Below are 6,000 nucleotides of genomic sequence, written 5' to 3'. Positions count from 1 at the left end.
TTTCAAAAAAAAAAAACCTAAAAATTCTGACCTTGTCGAGCTGTATCTTAAAAGCTATGGCTCAAATTAAATTAAATTTAAGACCAAAAATAAAGAAGAATCAAACACCTGTAAGACAAGCTTCTAATAATAACTCTATGTTGTATAATTCTGAAGTTATAAGCCATATTTTTTCCATTATACCATTTTTTTTCAACAGGTTGTAGCTTGAAAGCGAGTATATCTGCACCTTCCCTACCCATACAATTTTTTGCTGGAAATTGATCAAAGAATCATCTCTAAAATTATTTACCATCTTGTGCGAAACACCCTGTACACATACATACATAATGTAATTTTAATCATCCTATAATTATGCAAAACGTTATAAGGTTTCCTTAATACATTCATACATACGAGTACGTTCACATATTATAGTCATAATGCTTTGAAATTTTTAAAGGAAATTAGAGTTCAAGGATACAAAAACAGTGCTTAAAGTACCTATATATAAATTTGAGAAAAAAAAATTAAAGTCAATTTACAAATTTATTTATATTAAATTTAATATAAAAAATTTACTTATATTAAAATTTCAAAATCATTTTACTAACTGCTCCCTGAACTATAAAGAGGGTTCAATAATGGAATATTAAAATATTATTTCTTTTTTTATTGCAAATATAATTAAATTTTTAATAAAAAGTTTCGTGCAACTAATTACTATAAACTCTTAAATTGATTTGATAAAAACTTTCAACAAGGTTTTTGTTTTTTCCCTTTTTTTATTTTTTATTATTAAGCCAAATAAGACCACGCAAATAAAATATTTAATATACTTAGTCTGGATTCGTTTTGTGTTTCATTTTAGTTTTCGTTTGTAAAGGGTTAAAAACCTTTTAATTATTGTTTTCTTCTTATATAAATATATTATAATTTTGAATTATAAATTAGAGTTGATTTGAGTTAATCGGATAAAATGTGATGTATAACACTTTGCTGGATAATTATGCATATTTTGAACAATACTCGTAGTAATTTAATAGAATTTTTAGAACTGCAAAAAATTTAATAAAAATTTTCAAAAATTTAATTTCGTAATTTATTTCTTTTAGCAAATTTTATTAAATTTCATAGTTTGAGCGAAAAACTTTTTTAATAATTTCTTAAATTATGAAAATTTTATTCAATCCTATAATATTGTTGATTTTACAGTTCAATTATTAATATTGAATAAAAACTTTTACATATTTAAAATTCCCTATTGTTATTTGCCTCGATTGAACAATTCTCGATTAAAAATTTTAAGATAGTTGTGAATGCTAATTAGAGAATGTATTTTTTTTTTTTTTTTTTTATTGGTGTGAAAAGAAAACTTCCTTTTTAACAACTAAGGAAACACAATATTCGGACATCGGAAACCATTAGTAAATATCAACTTGGGAGTTTGTTAAATTCGGCTAAGGATAAATTGAAGATACATGAAAGATGCGGTGTGTACAAAATCAATTGTAATAATTGCGATAAATTTTACATAGGACAAACGAAGAGACCCGTTACAACAAGACTTAAGGAACATTTAAGTGAAATAAAACGTGCAAGGAGAGTAGGATCTAACCGGATTTTCGATTCTATGGTTGCAAAACACATTTATGAAACGGACCACACAATCACGAAAGATAACTTAAAGGTAATAAAAGAGGTAAAAGGAAAACACAGGAGAGAAGTTCATGAAAGCATGCAGATATACAAATCAAACAAGGACTGCCTACTAAACGCGGACGAAGGTAACGCGGCTACTTGGCTCTTTAAATTAATTATTTGACCAGTTTTAAGGTTTAAAACAGGTATAAATTTAGTTTGTAAATAATAAAAAAAAAAAAAAAAAAAAAAAAATAAATAATCAAATTCTAGATTAAGTCAGGTAGATTATATTAAGTCAGGTATAATATTCCTAATTTTAATAGATTTCAATTTTTATTGTTTGTTGTCTTAATTAGAAGAAAATCAGCTTTGATAAAGTGCGTATGTAGCGCACGAAATATATTAGCGAAAAATAAAAGTATTTTATTCCGAATAAAAGGAAGTTTTCTTTTCACACCAATAAAAAAAAAAAAAAAAAAATTATATTTCGGAAAAATTATCAACCATTGAAAAAAAAAAATTTTTGAATAGAGAATGTATATTGAATAGCTTAACAGAATTAACTTGAACCTGATTGTGTATGAATAATGTTTGATGCAAAATCATTTTCGAATTTGTGCTTTAAAGTTTGTGCTATTACTAAAAACTAATCACTTATGTTTATTTTTGTAGATAGAATTATAAATTTTGAAATTGATTTAATTCTAAAAATTATAAGATTTTTAAAATATTCCCGTTAAATAATGGTACAGAATTAGTAGAATACATATAATAATATTTAGAATCACGATACTCAATGCCTAGTGGAAATAAGGTTTAAGTGAGCTATTTGAGAAAATTTAATTTTCTGAACTATTAATGTGCCCTTTGTATTGATTATAGTATATAAGGATTCCGCGTAGAAAAGGTTACTCTAATTTTTCTTTGATGTTTTTTTTTTTCAAAAAGTTTATAGAATATAGAGTTATATAAGAAAATTTTCACTGCCATATCAAAGGGCATTTGAATTTTAAGTCATTTGAATTTTAAAAATATCTAAAAAAAATTTTTATATAAATAAATTTTGGAGTTTTATTTTGATATTTACAAAAAGAAATTGCAAAAGCCCTGAAGTTTTCTTAAAAACACGTTTCCTAAAACGTATAGTGTTTGCCTATGAAATCTATTAAATTTTTGTTATACATATATATATATGTATATAGCTGTACTTTTTAAATATATTTAAAGTACAGCTGGAACTAAAGAAGTATTGATTTCTTCTTAGGAAAACATAAAAATTAATTCAAAAATTTTAAATTATAGCAAAGGTTTTAGGAAAATATTATAAATCTAATAGTTAAAATTCATATAATTGCGTGACTTTTTTTCGATATTCTTATCAATAGACCTTGATCTATATTATTGCAGCATAGACTCATCATAATTGAGGCTTATACGTATTCAAAAATATGATTTTTTTCAATAGAAAATTAGTATAGTGGAACTTAAATTGGTCGTGTCCTCTAAATCAAAAATTTTATTAATAATTTTTTATATTTATAAAAGTATAACAATATTAAATTGGAATTGTTATTTTTCTTATTAGTTTTAATGAAATCAACATTTAGAGTTTTATTAAAAAAATAACAATTTTTATTTTTTACAATTCTCTATTATATTAAAATATATATATATGTATATATATTTCAATTAACCTTTATAAAAATATTTCGTGTAATATAAAATATAGTTTAAAAATAATATAAAAAAAAAGGATATTAAATAAAAAAACAGAAAAATAACAAACATAAAAACAAAGAAAGCATTAAAAATAATTGTTACTTCTAAACTAACTGAAATTTAAATGGTTGGTTATAAAGGTAAGTAATTTTTATTTTCATTTATATACAAAAATAATATAACAATATTATGTATATTGTATATATATATAGTTATATTTGTGTATATATGTATATGTATCAATATTTTTTTATATTTGCGTTTAAATAAATTTGAAATTAATCTTTATTTTTATTGTTATATTTTCTTATCGTTTTTCTTTTTTTTTGCTAATTTTTTGAGTAAGACATTTAATGTCCTTGTACTTATTGGTCAGTTTGCGAGAACACTTCATTCAATAACGCGCACGTTTAAAAAATACTTTTATAATATTTATATTTAAAGAATGAATTTTATATAATTTAAAAAATAAATAAAAAAAAAATTATTATTTTAAAAACTATGTGAAAAATATTAATTAAATTGTAAAATTTAAAATACTCATAAATTTAGAAATCCAAGTTAAAAATGTTGTATTATTAAAAAAGTTTTTGGTATTGATAAAAAAAAAAAAATTAAATAAATAACAATATGGGATGTGCAAGTAGTTCGCCATTTATTACTACTGTTGATAGTGATAAAGCTGTTGGTAAAATAAAAGAATCATTATCAAGTGATTTAAAACAGGAAGAAATCAATGGTAAACAGTGTTATTTTTTTAATTTAACATAATTGCATTCCAATTTGTAAATGGCCATTATAAACTAAAAGATTTGACTGTATGTATGGTTCTTATACGGATATTAGAAGCATCTATAGCTTTAATATTAGTTCAGTATAACAAATATTTTCTGAGATATAGCTAAATAACTATTGAAGTTGTACGGGAACTACCCAGAAGGAGCTAAGTAATTTCAACGACTTTTATCAAGCAAATTGACCCTACTAATATATTCGTTTGTCTGAAATTTCAATACCATATGTTCTATAGTATCTGAGATATAGCAAAATAAATTTGGTAGTTGTATGGCAGGTATCTGAACCAGTACCACGATCACAACCAATTTAAATAGGATTCCGGCATTTACTATAATAAATCATTTATGAAAATTTGGTGAACTTAGCTCAATTGGTTTTTGAGTTATTGTTGGAACGGGCTGACGGACGGATAGACAGACAGACAGAGTTACATCGACTCAAAATTCGACACTGATCAAACACATATACTTGTGTCTAAATCTGAGACCATTTTTTCTTAGCGTTACAAACGGTAAGTCAAATTTAGTATATTTTTCGAACATATCCGTTCGTACGGATATAAAAACAAAAATTCGCTATTACGATATAGCACTTGATATTTTACAAGATCTAAGCAAGATCTAATTTTATATTTAATTACATTAGATATAGTAAACGACTGCAATTAAATTGATCAATATAAATTAGTACATATAACTGAGAGGTGTACGGATTAGAATTAAAATAATTAAGAATAAACGAGAAATTACAAATTCTTTATAATAGTATAGTGGGACAATTAACGAAAATAATTGTTAATAGAATTTTTTTAGGATGTTGATGTTGTTTGTAAGTTTATTGATCGTGTTAAGTTTAAGTTTACGACAACACTTCAGCTCTTATGAGATTTATAAAAAAAAAAAAATATTTAAGGAAATTTTATTAGAATATCTGCCTTATTACCACACTCGTTTATTCAACATTTAAATACTATAAGCTTTAATGAGTGATTAACTGATAGTTGTATGGCAGTTACTCGAACTATCGATAAAAAAATTCAATTCTTCCGCTATAGGAGATACGCTAATTAAAAAACATATAAGTAGTTATGTCTATATTTTAAATTGTCAAATCTGAGCTTCAAAAAGGGAACGATAAATTCATAATAAAACCCTTCGAACATTCATTATCGTGCAAGTACATAAAAATCCAAAAAAAAATGTAAACATTAAATAATTTCAGTACTGAAACTGGGTTTAAATAAACATAAAACTAATTGAAAATTCTTACTAAAACTAATAAAATTAAAAAATTCATTTCAAAATTTATAGAAATCTCGTTAAACCTTTAACAACGTACCCTATATGTGCGTATAATTTATGTCTAAGTTGCTGTTGCTTTTATAATTGGGGTCAAGTTTACAAGTTTATAAAGGCGTGCGTGCATCTTAAATCCGTTATTTTCAATTACGCATTTTTTTATATATTTTTTAAAGAAATATATGAAAAAATAATTAATATTATTTCTAAATATAAAATGAAGGTAAAACAAATTATTTACATGATAAAAAAAAGAAAACAAATTATTAAGAAATAATTATATTTATAAATATAGTTAAAAAATAAAAACAAATATTTATGATTGTACAACTATATTATTATTGGAGAGTCATTTTATTTTTTGATATAATCAACTTAAACAATTCAATTACTAAACATAAATGTAATAGCTGATTGCTTAAGAGTTTGTTTTAAGAAATAAAAAAAAAGAAAATCACAGAATAGTTTGTAAATTTCCGTATAATTTTTATTTTATTTGAAAAAATCTAAGAAGATGGATTTTTTTTTTTAAATTATATGAATAATTTCCAGTTAACATTGG

Source organism: Condylostylus longicornis, unplaced genomic scaffold, assembly GCF_029603195.1.
Source record: "Condylostylus longicornis isolate FDR11 unplaced genomic scaffold, ASM2960319v2 ptg000038l, whole genome shotgun sequence".
Taxonomy (NCBI): domain Eukaryota; kingdom Metazoa; phylum Arthropoda; class Insecta; order Diptera; family Dolichopodidae; genus Condylostylus; species Condylostylus longicornis.
This window is presented reverse-complemented; position numbering follows the sequence as displayed.